The 18,824-nt window shown below is 38.7% G+C and overlaps 1 protein-coding gene across 1 annotated transcript in view; it reads left to right on the top strand.

The window, feature by feature from the left end:
- The first annotated feature begins 5,350 nt into the window (after nucleotides 1-5,350).
- CCND2 (cyclin D2) overlaps nucleotides 5,351-18,824 on the top strand; it is a 378,192-nt gene continuing 364,718 nt past the window's right edge. The window contains exon 1 of the mRNA XM_063447798.1: nucleotides 5,351-5,461. The gene's annotated coding sequence lies outside the window, so the exon portion shown is untranslated. The remainder of the gene's footprint in view (nucleotides 5,462-18,824) is intronic.

An 18,824-nucleotide genomic window follows, 5' to 3' on the forward strand; every position in this document is an offset into this window, starting at 1 on the left:
CTTAAGTACTTATGAAGTAATATTTCTGAGAAGGTTGTAGATGCTGCCCTGCCCTTGACCAATTTGTAGAATATGATACAGTTTTTCCTCATACAGTAAATCACTCTCTATTATAATGCACATTATGTTATGAAATGTTTTACTATATACAGAAGTTTTGTTTTTAATTTTATTTGCACTTGTATTTTAATATATTGCACATGTAGAGATTGTGATGTGATCTGAAATTTTGTATTCTGCGGTGAAAAGCACATATATCTTGGAGGTTTTGTAACCTATTAGAAGGTGATTTGACATAATTAATGGGTGAGTCTATAAATATTCAGTGTTTTGTGATCAGTTTATTGGATATATAAAGTGTTCAAATTCTTTGGGAATTTATCCTTGATGAACTCCTCTCAAGTGAAGAAACACGTTGGGAAGTACCAAGTTTACACCACAAGTGATAGAAAGCAGTAGTTTTCATCTGTCTCCCAGAAAAACATCAGATGAACTGGTGAACCATTTTTTAATGTGTGAGTGGAACTGATTTTATATTTTAAAAATTACCTCTGTTTATAGTTCAATGTTATATGCATTCTTCCCAGTTAAATGTAGTATTTAAAACTACAAACCATGCTAATGCGGAGCCAACCCTGGTCTTGTTACTCATATTATACTTCACAAACCTGCACCTACTTTGGTCTTTTTGGTGGCGTCTTGGGGCGAGGATCTTGGGGAGTGCAGCAATTGTTGAAGTTACATCATATTAACTGAATATGTGTACTAATTTTATTTTTAATTACTATTTTAGTTTTGCTCTGAAACATGTTCCTTTTAACTCATATATTAAACTAAAATAGTTGTGTTAAAAATGACTGACATTAAATTAGGATCTCTTTTGTTTTGATTTTAGCATGAGAAGGGAAATACCAGAAAGTTGACATGCAATCCTAGCTTCTCGTGAGGCTAACTAATTGCGGATCATATCTCTTCCCTTTAGAAAGAACCTCTACTTTTTTTTTTTTTTTTAGTTATATTTATATTACTCTCCATAGAGACTTGGTATTATTGCACAACACATATGCGGTTCAGTAACTGTATTAGAAATTGATCTTGATATGTATTGATTGTCTGCATCAGTGGGAGGATATTTTAGTGACTTTAGCATACAATTCTTGATTTTTAAGAATTTAAAAACTGATGGATTCTATTGAAAGATCTTGTCCAATAAGATTAGTTGTGACAAGCATATAGAGCAATGTAATATATTTCGTAGCTTGGGACATACTGCTAAGCTTCATATCTGGGAATGGTTAAGATCAGCTTTCCTGGAGATCTCCTTATTACTCTTATTAGGGGAAATAGAATATGATAGTGACTACTCTTCACAGCTTGACCTCAAAGGACTGTCTCAGAGGTCCAATATTGGCTAATGGACCTTGAGAATCTGAAGCAAACCCTAAAATTTGATATATTTGGCCATTTCCAACTGCACATACTCAAATAATATGTCCCTATAAAACCATAAAATAACAAGTGGAAATATGATAGATCCCAGGTCACTGATTTATTAAATCGTCTCTGTCATCCTCTAAACCGGCTCTGTCATCCTCCTACCCCCTCTGAAAAATTAGTATTTCATAAAGATATCATTTTGTCTGTGTTGGAATTTCACTGAAATTAAAGTAGTGACTACTTTGTCTCTGTGTTTCTCCACCGCCTGATTTTCTAGGGCAGAGTCTAAGTGTCAATCCTGACAGCCATCACCAATGACAGCTGCAGGAAATTGGCTGTGTCAATGGAGTTTCCCGCTGTCCAGCGGCATCCTCCATGGACCTCAATGCTGAACTCTCACTCATGAACGAGACTATAGCAGTGATGTCAAAGAGGACCCTGTTGGATCAAAATGGCTGCGTCTATAAGGGAAGAAGAGGGGAGAAGGACAATAAGGTTGTTTCTGCTTAAGAAGTGCAAAATTAGGTTCTTAAGAGAATTATGCATTTCGTTAATTTGCAACAAGAAAACTATATCTTAAAAAGGGTAACAGTTCCTTTCTCTGGGACACTGTTATGGTTATTCTCTAAAGTGTGAATTGTGGGAAAGTCAGTGTGAATGTAACATTTAATGCCACATTGGCCTAATTGGAAAAGGTCTCCATGGAAGCTATGTGTTTTGAGTATGGTGATTTTGATGCATGCTTTGCCATTCACATTGAATGCATGTTGCATTTCCCACAATTTACACTTTTACACTTTTAACATGAGAAAAAAATATCATGAAGTCATTTTCATCACAGTGACAACTAAAATATATTTGAAGATTGGTAAACATTATCTGTAAAAAGTTTGTTAGTCATGGTCGATTAATTCTCTTATAAAGATAGCTTATTGATTAAATTCAGTGTCTGAATTAGTATCATGCTGAATAATTTATTTATAAACCTTTGCTATAAATCATTTGTTTTGATAGGGTTTGCCGCAGGCCCAGACTGGGAAAAAAATTCAGCCTGGGCATTTTTAAATCACAGTGGTCCAGACAGAGGGGGTAGGGCCAGAGAGGTGGTGTTTTGTCATCACAATGATAAACACGCCCCCTCTCAAAGTGAGCATGTTGGTTCAATGCTCTTCCAGTGCAGCCCATGCGCACATGAGAAAAAGGCACTGTATTTGTTCTGTTTCTGATGTCTCCATAAGTGGGATACCAGAGGACAAAATGGCAAGGAGAGTGTATTGTGCATGTGTTTGGAGGCTGCTTGTGTGATTGCTTGTGTGTAGAGTGAGCTGATTGTGGTCTGGTGCTTTGTGTAAATTGGTTGGTTTCAGTTGTGATGTGTTTGTGGTGTAATATGTGTTACTAGGGACTGATGAGAGTGAGAGAGTGTGTGTATAGGAGGTGGAACGAGTGTGTGCATAGGAACTGTAGTGTGCATGTTTGAGTTTAGAGCATCTAGTGTGGGGATCCAGAGTGTGTATGTCAGAAATGTAGTGTGTGTAGGTGGTACAGTGTGTGTCTATAGGGGATCTCTTGTGTGTGTGTGTGTGTGTAGGGGATCCAGAGTGTTTACAAGGGATGTACAAGGGATGTAGTGTTTTAAGTGGTATAGTGTGTATAAGGTATGTTGTGTGTGTGTGTTAGGAGTGCACTGTGTGTGTGAGGGGTGCAGCGTGTGTGAGGGGTGGACACACACTGCACAGTGTGTGGCGCACTGTGTGTGAGGGGTGCACTGTGTGTGAAGGGCGTCTGAAGGATCCAGAGTGTGTATAGGGGATCTAGTGTGTGTGTAGAGGATCCAGAGTGTTTACAAGGAATGTACTGTGTGTAAGTGGTGTAGAATGTACGAGGCATAATGTGTGTGTGTGATGGGTACTGTGTGAGTGGTGAGCACTGTGTGAGGGGTGCAGTGTGTGTGTGTGTGTGAGGGGTGCAGTGTGAGTGTGAAGGGTGCAGTGTGTGTGCAGCATGCACTGTATTTGTGAGGGGTGCAGTGTGAGTGTGAAGGGTGCAGTGTGTGTGGTGTGCAATGTGTGAGAGGTGTAGTGTGTGTGGATGCACTGTATTTGTGTGCCTGTGGTGCAGTGTGTGTGTGTATGTGTGGTGCAGCATGTGTGTGAAAGGTGCACTGTGTGTGTTTGTGGGGCTTTGCATGTGTGTGTGTGTGTGTGTGTGTGTGATGCAATGCAGTGTGTGTATGTGAGGGTGCAGATATAGGCAAATATATATATTACCCATGTATTTAAAATGAACATAAGTTGCCATGTTCATTTTAAATACATTCTTTTTTAGTTATATTCCCCCCTCCCTTCTTACCTTTGCCCAGGGAGGGGGGAGATTGCATCTCTGGTGATTCTGTGGAGAAGCCCTGGTGATCTGATGGTGAGTTTATTCTCGGCAACGCTCCGACCTCGTGAGAGGAAGGACCTGGTGGAGCTGCTAGATAGAGCTCCCGGGTCTTCTCTCTCCTCCCTCCTACCTCCCGGCTGCCCAGTAAAGTGCCTGTGGGACGGTGAGGGAAATCTTTGATCTCCTCACTGACCCATGAGGGCACACAGCAGGGACGGCGCTCAGATAGCGCTGACCCTGCAGGTGCTGGCCGGGGAGATTTCCCCTGCCGGCCTTGGTCCATGGCCTTCGCGGCCCACTGGGCATTTGCCAGGTTTGCCTGATGGCCAGTCTGGGCCTGGTTTGCAATTCTTAAGAAAAAATAAAATGCACTTGCATAATATAATGTATAATATAACCCCACATATCACAGAGAGGAATATCTTTGTCATCAAGGAATAGTTTCTCTAGCAGAATGTTCTATTTTGATGGCTACAATTCCGGTATTGAAACAGTGCAAACCTATATTCCCTGCTGAAACTGGTCACATGTAGTACTAATATGCAAAAGTTGTCACCAAACAGAATACATTTAACTTTAATAGAAGACATATGGAGTCATCAGACTTACCCATATCAGCCCACTTTCTGGATATACTGTTTTGTAGTGTCAGTACCTCCATGACAGACATCCAACTACCATCTACCCCTTCACTTATATATGTATTTTCCTAAAGACTAAGTCTGTTCACTATTAGGACATATACAACCCATTTTATCCCTACTGTGATCCATTGATGCTAATATGTTTCTATTTACCTGCTCTAGGTCCCGCTTGCTTTTTAGAGCTTTAGGTCACAGATTTTATATAATATATATATATATATATATATATATATATATATATATATATATAGGAAAACAAGGGGCTGGCTGCACTCACATAAACATGCTTAAATATATATATATATATATATATATATGTGTGTGTGTGTGTGTGTGTGTGTGTGTATTTTATATATGTGTATCTTTGTTTTTACATTGTATCATCCGATTCCTCCTTTTTTAAGAGATAAATCAAGCAGAGTCCACTTTGGCTATCCTGATGCACCTAAGTTGATAATACTAGTTAAAAGAATATAAACCTGCATATATAAAGTTATAGAATGCCCCTTGTCTCTAACTTTAGAAAGCCCTTTTAACACTTACCTTAAGGTTAACGACAAGGTCATTAAATCGATGCTTTCCTATGTGAAGCATGAGGACATCGAACATGTGTGCCTATTTTGCTTGGACATTCGTTAATTTCTATTGTTGTATTCTAAATGTGTGATTTGATAAATGCTAGTGGGTATTACAGTAATTGATTAAATGGTCACCCTAGGCACCACATCTCTTATTCTTAATCATGTTCTAATATGTTTACATTTGGTTATATACAGGCGTCTAGTGGATGTCAGCCAGTCACTAATGTCTCTTCCCTCTTCAGGATCTTCAATTTTCAATATTCTGGGTGTGATTATGGCACACATGGCTAAATGGACTGATATTGGATTGGTGGTAATCACCGCTCATGCATTGTAAACCCACAATGTGTCACAATGCATTGGACTTGATCAATGCTTGAAGATCTGACTGTTCGCAGATTAAGTGGCGAAGAGGTAAGTCTTATGGCTTCTTTTTCTTCTTCTTTTCTCCTTTTTTTCTTTATTCCTAGAGCAGGTGTAATCCTCAGAAAAAGATAAATACACACACACACACACTCACATTTCAACACCAGAAATGAAGAGCTTAATGTAGATTCTAGCTTTCTCACTCACTGCCAAATTTTTATAAAAACTTAAATGTTAAACTCTAGCAGATTGATCAGTATTGCTTCAGACCAGGGCTCGAGTCCTGCAGGAACGCATGGGAACGGCGTTCCTGCACTTTTTCCAAAGCAGGAACGCCGTTCCCGCTAGTGATCCTGCAGGACCTGCCCTGCTACCTGCACACAGGGGCCATCACACGCTGTGTTCCCTCTCCGGCTCTAACTCTCGCGAGACCCGCGGCTGTTAGAGCGTTGCCACGAGTTACCATGGCAATGCTCCGCACAGGCGAGTCTCGCGAGAGTTAGAGCCGGAGAGGGAACACAGCGTGTGATGGCCCCTGTGTGCAGCGGCTGCCTCCCTCCACCGGACCACCAGGCGATCTCCCCCCTCCCTGACAAGGTAAGAAGCAGGGAGGGGGGAATAAAACAAAAAATATATAAACACATAAAGAAAAAAAAAAAAAATGCTCCCCCCATCATCCAACACAAACACACACACACAATCCAACACACACACACACATCATCCCGCACACACACACACACACCATCCAGCACACACACACACATCCTCCAGCACACACACACACCATCCAGCACACACACACACCACCCAGCACACACACACACATCATCCAGCACACACACACCATCCAACACACACATCATCCAACACACACACACCATCCATCACACACACACATAATTCAACACACACATAATCTAGCACACACACACTTCATCCAGCACACACTGCATTCATTATACACAATCTGCACTTACTACAAACACACTACATTCATTATACACACTATGCACTCATTACAAACACACTACATTCACTATACACACTCTGCATTCATTATACACACTCTGCACTCACTACAAACACACTACATTCACTACACACACTGCATTCATTATACACACTCTGCACTCACTACAAACACACTACATTCACTATACACACTGCACTCACTACACACACTGCATTCACTATACACACACTGCATTCACTATACACACTCTGCATTCATTATACACACTCTGCACTCACTATACACACTCTGCACTCACTACAAACACACTCACACTACATACACTGCATTCATTATACACACTCTGCACTCACTACAAATACACTGCATTCATTATACACACTCTGCACTCACTACAAACTACATTCATTATACACACTCTGCACTCACTACAAACACACTACATTCATTATACACACTCTGCACTCACTACAAACACACTACATTCATTATACACACTCTGCACTCACTGCAAACACACTACATTCATTATACACATGCTGCACTCACTACAAACACACTACATTTATTATACACACTGCACTCACTACAAACACACTACATTTATTATTCATACTCTGCTTTCACTACAAACACACTACATTCATTATGCACACCCTGCACTGCACTATATGCATAGGAGTGTAAATTGTTTTTTTTTTTTATGGGGGGGGCGGGAATCTTGGGTGAGTTCCCACACTTTTTTCCCCAGGACTTTACCCCTGCTTCAGACCTGAGGAAGAGAGGAAAACTCTTGAAAGCTTGTCTTTGAAATATCATATTAGTCCAATTAAAAAGGTATCATTGCATGCTGCAATACTGGTATTTTGGCATTTTGTCTACCGGATTATTACGGCAAATCCAATCTATACTATATATTTATTTATTTTGAATGTTAGAGTGTTTCTTAAGCTACATTCCATTGTGTATTGTAGAGAACATAACCTTAAAAATAAATTAAATATTGAAATGAAGCACAAACAATAATGGAAAAAAATATGACAACAACAATAAAGAAGTTAGTGTGATTATTGTATATGAATTTGTTAAGATACTATAGTTCCCTAATCTAATCTGTATGTGAGACTTGATACAGCAGGCTTATATTTTAGGGAAATTCCTGTAAAACGAGAGGCACGAAAAATTCAAAAAAATGCAAAGTCATTTTGCAAAGTTCTCAGACAGCTCAGAGAAACTAATTATATAATTTTTGTTACCATTTTTAAATCAACCAAAGAATATTAGATATATTAAAACTCTTTAACTATAAAATATATATTTTTTTCCCATCAGAAGTTATAAAGACTTTTTTATCATGTTAATAATACATTGTGCTTAAAATGTTATTATTGACTTATTAAAACCCTTTCTCCCTCACAGATGCTTTTTAGCTGATTAATTGGTAAGGGGGTGTTCATAGTGATTGAGCACAGATTGTTATGGTGGTGACAAAGAATATCTACGAATATTTTCTTTTAATCCAACATAGCTTCTACATCATGTAACCAATCTACTTCTGTGCTGCAAATCTGAAACGTTGCGTTCACACAGCAAGTTTCATGTCTCATATGCAGTTCTAGATCGTCAGACCATGTGAACTATGACATTTTTATTTCATCATATGTGTCTACCACCAAGAATGTCAAGAGTATAGTCAAGCTGATGGCAATTGAAAAAACGTTTAATAGTGTGAATAACAGTTATAATACACACTGGTTATAAATGGTTGTCCATAAATATTTTTGATCAGCCTCCTAAACAGGGAATTAATGTGTTCACATAGTTAGACAATGCAACGGTCATCAGCATCAAGTCTGAGTTTTAGTATCAAATGCCGTTCTTGTTTGATGTTTCATGGGAGAGGTTTTATTTAGTTGCTGCGGAAACATCTGAAAGACAAATCTTTTTGTTTTTATAAAAAAAAACTTGTCCCTTATAAGATGTGCTACAATGGGTGCATGTACACCCACAGTATTGGGTTCCAGCCTTCTTTGTGACACTTAACATAGTACTCCTTAGTAATGGAGAAAAAAACATTATCTACACCCTTGAATAATCATAAGAAGTCTTGACAGGACTGGTCTTGAGAATGTGACCCTCTAAAGTTAATACAAAGACGTGAAGTAAGCAAGTAATTTCTAGTGGACTATACGTGGACAAGTAAAGTTGATATCCTGTTTTAAAACAGAACAGGTTCAAAACTGGCTTGATATTTCATGATTAGCTTATAACATTTCAGGTAGAGCTTTTATATTCAACTTGGTAAGTTTGTTTCAGTGTATGACAGATAGACCGTACTTGGTAACTATCCCGAGTTCCAGTGGATAATCCTAATTTCATAAATATTGTGGTCATATCATTCTTAAAAAAAATAAAAAAAATAATAATAATTATATATTTTTTTTTTTCTTACCGGTACTTATTTTTTATCAGTTCTTTTCTCACACTTTATGTATACACTTTCTCTTCATGTAAAATGTAGCTTGAAAAAAACATAACATATGCAAGAATACCGAGGTCCTGCCTTAGGCCACCAAACACCCTGCACAAAACACAGAGCCCACGTTGCCACATTGCAGTTGCCTGTCATCCTTGATTATTATCATGTTAAAAATAAATGCCCAAATGTAACCATTGATAGATGAGCTATGCATATTACACAGAAAATTGTTTGTCCTTTAACCGTGAGACGTTTCCCTTCCCTCTATTCCTTGATAAATAAATCACACTATGACAACAGTTCACCAAACTGGGAGGGCAGAATTAGATTTGGAAATGGTTGGGAAAAAAGTTCAATGTAAAGGAGGTGATAGAACTGTCAGGGAATAGGCAGAAAAACACTCTCTTCACATATGTGATTAAAGAGGCATTGCCCCACTGGTCCAACAAGCACCCAAAGCATGTATGTTGATTGAAGTACAGAAGTTACATATATACTTCTAAACACAACTGTTATGTATCAATAACTGCAAAACTTCTTGAGGCATGTGTTACGTCACTGGTAATGCAATGTGCCCTTCATACCCAACAGCAAAATTATTATTTATAGTAATAATGTGTAGTATACTAATGTATAGTGTACGATTAGACCTTGATCGACGTTGGTACATTTATCTACTGAGTCTCATATAAGGTATAGATTATATCATAATATAATCAGCTTCAAAATACACAAAACAAGTTATCTATACATAGAGAATTAATTTGTTACTCTAGGCTTCCCTTTGGGGCCAAGTTGCTCAGGAAAACATCTCTTGGGGCTCTATCTTTGGACAGTGTGGTTATTACATTTACTTTAAGTTCTCTCACATGCAGTATATTACCCAATAACCAATCACAAGCAGTGCCAGCTCCGATGCTGAAATATCTTTATTTAAAAACATATGAAATATCCATTGAAGTAGAATATAGGAGATTGCAAATCTATCTTTTCATTGAGTCTTGTATGTCCGGAGAAATTTGTGAGTGTAACAGTTATAGTGTATTTGATATAATGTAACTTTAAATGGAAAAGTAGTTATAGCATTTAATATCATCCAACATTTGGGAACTGGGACAATGTTCAGAATTACTGTATGTATGTTACTGCTTTATGATTCTCGTCTTATTTTTCAACAGTGCTCTCTCTACCTTATGGCCATGTCACAACCTCTAATCTGCTTGTGCCTCTCCCATTTTAAGTAATACCACAGTCTAATTCTGTATTCCTTTCCTCTTTTTCCTCTTTTTTATTTTTATTTTGCACGAGTGCAGATAAGTTTATTTAACATTAGTGCTTCAGGACAGCTCAGTGAATAGTTAAACATTCATGGCACCAGCAAGTCACTGGTTAAAAAGACAATGCAACCAACCCATAACAGGTCTGTCACATTTCGAATTAAACAAAACCCATACCCCACCAGCACACAAACAATGCTTTAGCTACCTGGCCACGCTGGGACCTTTCCTCTTTTTTAGTTCAACTGCTGTTTCAATAAGCTTTGTTAGATAAATCACACACATTAATGCTTTAGAATAACAAACTCATTATATAACTGTATTGCAAAAACAAAATAACCAAGAAAAAACATCTATGTGTATTTTTTTTACACAGAATACAGAAGAGAATGTATAATATTTATTTGATTTAATTAGTCTTTGGCAAAACCACCATGCATGCTTCATCGTATTATCATATTTGAGTCACACTCAGAATTGTAGGATTATGAATAGACAAGGGAGCGACAAACTGAAAATGTATAATTCTTGTCAACAAAAGTTTTTATGATCTGGACTATAGAGAATTATTTAGAAATTATTTTTTAACCAAATAAAATATTTGTTTAAAGGGAAACTGTAGGAACCATAACTGATTGAAGTGGCTATAGTGTCTGGAGTACCCTGGCACGATCTATCTATTCAGCATTACATCATTTTTATGGTTTTAATGCTAAAGAAGAGCTACCCATGCCTTCTGAGCGACTTTGATTGTCTGAGTGTCATCTGCTTATCAGAGTGTCATTGCAGGTATGATTCCGTACAGGGCCAGCCCAAGGCATTGTGCTTCCTGGATCCAAGTATTAAATGCTGCTCTCCACACCCCCAAACAAAGACCCCAAAACAACATATAGGCTTCTGCAATGGTAGCATCTCTATGTGGGTGTACTGGGAAAGAATTGTGTGTCTGTATGTGTGCTGGGGATGTAGTGTGTCTGTGTGTGTGTGCTGGGGAAAGAAGTGTGTGTCTGTGTGCATGTTGGGGATGTAGTGTATGTCTGTGTGTGCTGGGGATGTGGCGTGTGTCTGTGTGTATGCTGGGGATGTAGCTTGTGTCTGTGTGTGCACTGCAGCCAATACACTTACCTATACGCTGTGTCTGTGTATATGCATGTGTGTCAGTGTTTGTATCTGTGTGTATGTCAGTGATTGTGTCTGTTTGTCTATCTATCTGCATGTCTGACAGTGTTTTTGTGTATGTATGTCTGCATGTGTATCAGTGTGTCTGTGCAACTGTATGTGTGTCAGTATATTTATCAAAAGCTGACACACATGCAGATGTACAGACACACTGATATGCCTGCAGATACACAGACATACATACAGACATACACACAGACACATACAGACACTGACACATTCAGATACACAGACATACAGATAGACACACAGATACACATTACGCACATAAAGTATACACAAACTACACACATACAGACACACACACACTACACATACACAGATACACAAACACACACACAATACACACACTACACATACACAGAGACACACATACAAACACACACTACAAACATTACTACATACAAATACACAGATACCCACACTACATACAGATACACTCACACACTACGCACAGATACACACACTACACATACACAGATACACACACATTACACTCATACAAACAGATACACATACACACATAAAAACACACACACTACACACATACAAACACACATATACCCAAACTACATACAGATACACACACATACAAACAGATACAAACATACAAACACACACACATTGAAAAAATGCCTGCTCTGCCGATGTGGCCAAAATGCTGCCCCTGTAAGAGTGCCGCCTGGAGCCGGGCTCCAGCGCGGTCTATGGATGGGCCGACCCTGACTCAGTATGGTTACAAGGAAGTGTGTAATCCCTTCTGTAGGCATGCTTCTAGAGGGTGGGACTCTGAGATCAGTGTTAAACTAAAAAATGCTCAGAAATAGTTAGTGTTAAAGGGCCACTGCAAGTATTATAACCATCTCATTGAATTGGTTGTTGGTCCTGGAGTCCCCTGGCACTGTCCATCCATTCAGTGTTAAATCATTTTCGAGTAATTTAGCACTGTGTTAGTCTGAAAGTTGTCAGCTGACACTCTCAGTCATTCACAGTCACCCACAGGCTAATGCTTCCTCATTGGCCCTATCGTCACAAGGCGCATAAGCTGCTGGGAACTCTTGTATAGCATTACAGCAGTGCCTACAGTGTCCATTTAAACTACACAAAAACACTGAGTGCAAGCACAGTTCCAGGGGATTCCAGACACTATAAATAATTTGAGGAAATTAAATGGTTATAATGCCTGCAGTGTCCTTTAACTGGGATTGTGATTAAAATATAACAACATTTGAATAATTTAAACCAAAATAGCCAAATTGGAGACATGGCATAACTGACGAATTTGCTAAATAAACCCCTCACTTTATAGTAGCAGGAATATGTAACAAGAACTTAAGGTCTATAGGTCACCGTGCAATCTTCTTTGCCATTGGCTTTAGGGCAGGATTCAATGCAGGAAGAGCAAGTGGATCTAATGGCTCCAGATGATGTCACCATAAATCACACACACTTTATTTATTTGGAAGTGGTACAAGATCATTGGAAATCAGTACAATAAAAACCACATTACGTATTTTGATACACTGTTCGTAATACAAGCTTGTCGAACAACCTTAATATAGTAAATACTTAAAGGACCACTATAGTGCCAGGAAAACATACTCGTTTTTCTGGCACTATAGTGCCCTGAGGGTGCCCCCACCCTCAGGGTCCCCCTCCCGCCCGGCTCTGGAAAGGGGAAAAGGGGTAAAACTTACCTTTTTCCAGCGCTGGGCCGGGAGCTCTCTGCCTCCGATCCTCCTCCGTTCCGCCCCGTCGTCTGAATGCGCACGCGCGGCAAGAGCTGCGCGGGCATTCAGCCGGTCGCATAGGAAAGCATTTACAATGCCTTCCTATGGACGCTTGCATGCTCTCACTGTGATTTTCACAGTGAGAATCACGCAAGCGCCTCTAGCGGCTGTCAATGAGACAGCCACTAGAGGATTTGGGGGAAGGCTTAACCGATTTATAAACATAGCAGTTTCTCTGAAAATGGGTTAACCCTAGCTGGACCTGGCACCCAGACCACTTCATTAAGCTGAAGTGGTCTGGGTGCCTAGAGTGGTCCTTTAAAGGACCACTATAGTGCCAGGAAAACAAACTAGTTTTCCTGGCACTATAGGGTCTTTAGGTCCCCCCCCCCCCCCTCATGGCCCACCTCTCGCCGGGCTGAAAAGGGAGGAAGGGGTCAAACAATTACCTTTCTCCAGCACCGGGCTCCCTCGGCGCTGGGGAATTCTCCTTCCTCTTCCGACGCCAGCTGTGAATGCGCATGCGTGGCAAAAGCCGTGTGCACATTCAATCAGTCCATAGGACTTCTCACTGTGAAAATCAATCAATGAGACAGGCACTAGAGTTTCTCTGAAACTGCTATGCTTATAGCTGCAGGGTTAACCCTAGATGGATCTGGCACCCAGACCACTTCATTGAGCTGAAGTGGTCTGGGTGCCTATAGTGGTCCTTAAAACAAAATTGGCATTTTTCTCTAAAACTGTAAGATGTGGTGTATGGTGGTTCTCACTGTCTTGCTATTGGAGGGAAACTATTTTTATTAACTAAAATATGTACGCTTCAGGTCACTGTCATCGGCCACTGTATCCCTTTAGCAATGCTTTTATTATCAAGGGCAAAATGAGTTCAAGAAAGTATAGAGGTGGTGAGCATTCTTGCCTCATTTCATTGTTCACTTATTTGTAGAGGGCACCATTGCTCTAAGCCTTGACTAAAGGACCAGAGTAACCAGAGTATAACTATCCATAAAAGTATATTTCTTCAGTAAGGGCATATTTAGCAGAGTGTAAAACAACTAGTTTGGCCATTCTTGGCTGTGGCTGTGGCTGTGAACTTTAGAATGTGTTTCCTATTGCAGACTACAACGCTTTAAACCAGTGAAAATGTTTATGATTCAGGATTCCAGCTGGAGCTTACTCACTTCTAGATTACTAATTGTTACATCTGCTTCTTTTGAGATATCCACTTCTGCATAACCTGTGTTTTATTATTATGATATGTCTTCATACAAACGTATGAAGATTGGAAGAAAAAGCTTAAATGCAAACAAATGTAATCATGTTGTATGTGAAATAATAAATAGATAAAATAAAGGACTGAAGAATTGATGAATGGAATGGAGAAAGAGGAAAGCAAATATTTGCTTTTAAGCTTTGTAGTTAATGCAGATCATTCATCATCACCTGCAATAGAGAAATGGCTTTATATGTTATAATCACATTTGTGCAAAGGATAATTATTAGCAGTATATAAAATGAAAGAATGTAAAGATAAAACAAAAATAAATAAAATAACAAAAAATCTGATCTCTTTGTCAACTACAATCGAATCTAAAACTCACTAACTCTAATATACATGGTATTTTAAATTATTGGCTTACCCTTTAAAGGTTAATTACAGCATTTAATTATCCAGCTGCAGTGGACTACACACTATTGCTGATGGGTAATTGAGCACCAGAGGAAATGTAGTTCATAAATATCTGGAGTGCCACTATCCTTCATTATCAAAAAGGAAATCCAACCAGTGCACACAATGGATGCTCTGTTCTCTAGCAAACCGACTTGTGAGGGAGCAATTTTTTTCAGATTTTGTAATTACTCCTAATGATTTTATTTAAGCAAGAAAAACAGAAAAAAGGAAATTAGCTTAAGTATTATTTACTAACACTACCTTTTGTTTTTTTTATTGCTATTTTACACTGTGTTTATTTATTTGAGTAATGATGAATGTAAAAGACAGAACTTTGCTCAAAGATAATCAACAATGCAATCAAGGCATCCGATAATGATTAAAAAAATAATCACTTACCATAAATATATAATGCTTTGAGTGATAAATGAAACAAATGCATTTCCAGTTTCGACTTGTCTTTATGTTCTTTGATTGTCCAGAGAAACAATAAACAATCAGTTTACGTGTGTTTATTGTCGTGTACAAATGCGTAGTTCCTTGAATGTTCGTATACATTTTTAAAGTGTGGTTGACCAAGAAAAAAAAAAAATGTATTCACAAATTCCAAGTGTTATATTGTTCTATATAACTAATGAAAAACAGTTTCTGTTCTCTCTTTCTCTATTACTCAATGAGTGAGTGTGAGTCAGACAATGTATGAAGAATGCTCCACTCACCCTTAATTCCCTTACACAACATTATCTAATCTTTTATATTTTAATTTTGCTGATTATGAACCATAATGTAAATATGCCATGCCCCATGTTACTAGTCAGGTCTACTTGCAATTGCAAATCTCCTCTGGCAATATGGCCGCTTGGAATGGGCAGAGCACAGGCATTTGCAGCTCTCCTGCCCATGACTTGCACCATATCCAACAATTCCTAGCATGTTGTTGTATGCCTCCAACTACTACGTCTGCACCACATATCTTACATTTTTACAATTATGCAGATGACATATCAACAAAGTCTACTCAAATCAGGCAAAATGAAATGGAATGAAAATGAAATATATATATATATATATATATATATATATATATATATATATATATATATATATTTGCAGGCAATGTTGATAGCCCAAAATATATGTAATACATGTTTGATTTAATTGTATTCCTGTAGTACATGATTTACAAGTTAATAACGGTAACGTTCTGAAACTAACACCTTAGCAACATCATACTCTCTCTCTCTCTCTCTCTCTATATATATATATATATATATATATATATACATATATTTGTGTAAAGGGGCAAATAGCCGTATATGGAGTAAGGATCCAGCATAAGCGTAGGAGAGTATAAAGGGAGCAAGTCGGTTGTGGTGTGCCTTAGATAACGGCTGGTGGCTGACCATACTTTTTCAGCATTTTCTACATTTCTCTTATTAAACAGAACTGTGAGATGTAGGGAGTCCATAGCACAATCTCCAGGGCTGAACTTACACTCTTGAGTGGCTAGTGGTTAAGTGGAAATTCTGAGTCATAAATATATATATTTACATTATGAATATGTGAGGTCTAAGGTGGCATGCTGTATCTGACTACAAGTTATCCATCTGTTGGGATGACACAAGTGAATATAATGCAGTAAGTGTGTGCTTCCCAAACTCTTGTAAGAGGTACCAGATTTTCAGGTGCTCCATTTGCCATTTCCACTCTCCTCTCATTCTCAGCCCTTCTACTCATTTCTGCTTTCAAATCCTCCCCTTCATTATTATATTTCTCATTCCCTCCCTATTCAAGTTTCCCTGCCCCTTTACAATTCACAGTTTATCATTTTCCTCGCTTCCTGATTCCATCTCTCTCGAAATGTTTCTTTACAATACTTCTCCCCATCTCTTCTTATTTATATTTATCCTCTTTCTTTACCATTCATCATTTTCTCACCTTCTTGTGAACTGTCCTTCCTTCCTCCAGTCATCAACATAATTATTTAGTCAGTGGAGAAATGTGGCAAATTGGATCTCTTGAAATGCTCATGCCTCCTAAAGAGGATTTAGAACATATGATATATATCTATATATACTCACAATTGCTTGGAATGAAAAAGGGGTGTGGAGTAGTGCTACAGTACTGATCACAGGAGGAAATGGAGCTGCACACCTGACGGGAAAGGGTATCCCTCAAACCCTTCAGAGGATCTGGGAGAACAGGAAAACAACAAATATAGGGTGCGCTAAGCAGAACAGGGGGAAATGGTACACAAGTCTCTGAGAATAAAATGTAGACCTTGGATGGGTATTCTTTGGTTCTTGCTCGGGTCCTCAGTGGTAAATATGAAATACAAAAGCAGAAACAACAAAAGGGACCAATGGTGCAGAACCGTTTAACCCCTTGAGGACACATGACATGTGTGACATGTCATGATTCCCTTTTATTCCAAAAGTTTGGTCCTTAAGGGGTTAAAATAATTTTATTCTCAGAGACTTGTGTACCGTTCCTCCCTGTTCTAATTGCTTGGAATGTATGAATTTAACTTTAAAGCAGCTCTATGACCTTCTGGGTATATTTTGCAAAGACCCCAAATGGTGACTGCTCCACTTGTATTCAACGGCTCGGGGGTGCTTGGGAAGGTAGTTTTTATTTACCCAAACCTGTCCCTCGTGGGTGGTGCCATCTTCTTTCACAAGGTCTTTTTCAGCTGCTGTCGCACAATATGCCAGAAGCCAACGTCAGCACTATACTCTCATGCAAGTAGACAATGCTGATGTCTTTTGAGGATCCCACAAAACAGCCCGATCCTTCATAGAAAGAGTCTTTTCCCATCAGTCATCACTAGAGGTCTTTACAAAGCTTAGAAATGTACATGATAATAAACAGTCCATATTTTGTCTTATGATGTCTTTTGACTAGATTGAAATTCCAACACATTATTTATGAGCATTTTATAAAGATTGTATCTTAATGAAATGCTCTTTTTCTGTGGTGATTGGGATGACAGAGCTGCTTTAAGACTATTTAAAGATTTTCTTTAAGACTACTTTAAGTCTATCAAGGATATTCATTAAACCCATAATTGGCCAGGAATTACAAATGTTTCTACATATATTTGAAAATGGAGTTGAAAATTATTCTATGATTTATGCTTAAAGGACCACTAAAGGCACCCAGACCACTTCAGCTTAATGAAGTGGTCTGGGTGCCTGGTCCAGCTAGGATTAACCCTTTTTTCTATAAACATAGCAGTTTCAGAGAAACTGCTATGTTTATAATGGGGTTAATCCAGCCTCTAGTGGCTGTCTCATTGACAGCCGCTAGAGGGCTTCTACGCTTCTCACTGTGATTTTCACAGTGAGAAGACGCCAGCGTCCATAGGAAAGCATTGAGAATGCTTTCCCATGGACTGGCTGAATGCGCGCGTGGCTCCTGCCGCGCATGCACATTCAGCGGAGGAGGAGGAGAGTCAGAGGAGAGTTCCTCACCCAGCGCTGGAGAAAGAGGTACGTTTAACCCCTTCCTCTCCATCCAGGACGGCGGGAGGGGACCCTGAGGGTGGGGGCACCCTCAAGGCACTATAGTGCCAGGAAAACAAGTATGTTTTCCTGGCACTATAGTGGTCCTTTAAATGTTATAGTTCATTTCAGTTAAACATTTAGTGACTAAATTTTATGAATGTACCTCATGAACTAAATACTCCAGGAAAGTATTATACAATAAATAGACAGGAACACCAATTTAATCTAAAGACAATTAATGTGACACAAGTGAAGTTTCCTCTCTTTATAGATCTTTATAAAGCTTTTCGTGAGTCCATTCTCTATCTGATCTAAATGCAGGAAAAATATTGTCCACTGTGAAATGTTTAATTGACACAAGATATGTCTTTTGTATTTAATGTCTTGTGCTTTTAAAGCCCTGTCATCGAAATCACCTTCAAAGGCTCAGAATTCCACTGAATAATTTTCTCATAGTTTCTCATAGTTTTAAAGGTTCAGATTTACCTCAATAAACAAAAAAATAGCCAAAGGCTTAGATTTTGAAATGGAGAGTAGAAAAATATGATATAAGATGTTACCAGACAGGTGGTAACACAGAGGGCTGATTTTAC

Source organism: Pelobates fuscus, chromosome 3 (assembly GCF_036172605.1).
Source record: "Pelobates fuscus isolate aPelFus1 chromosome 3, aPelFus1.pri, whole genome shotgun sequence".
Classification (NCBI taxonomy): Eukaryota; Metazoa; Chordata; class Amphibia; order Anura; family Pelobatidae; genus Pelobates; species Pelobates fuscus.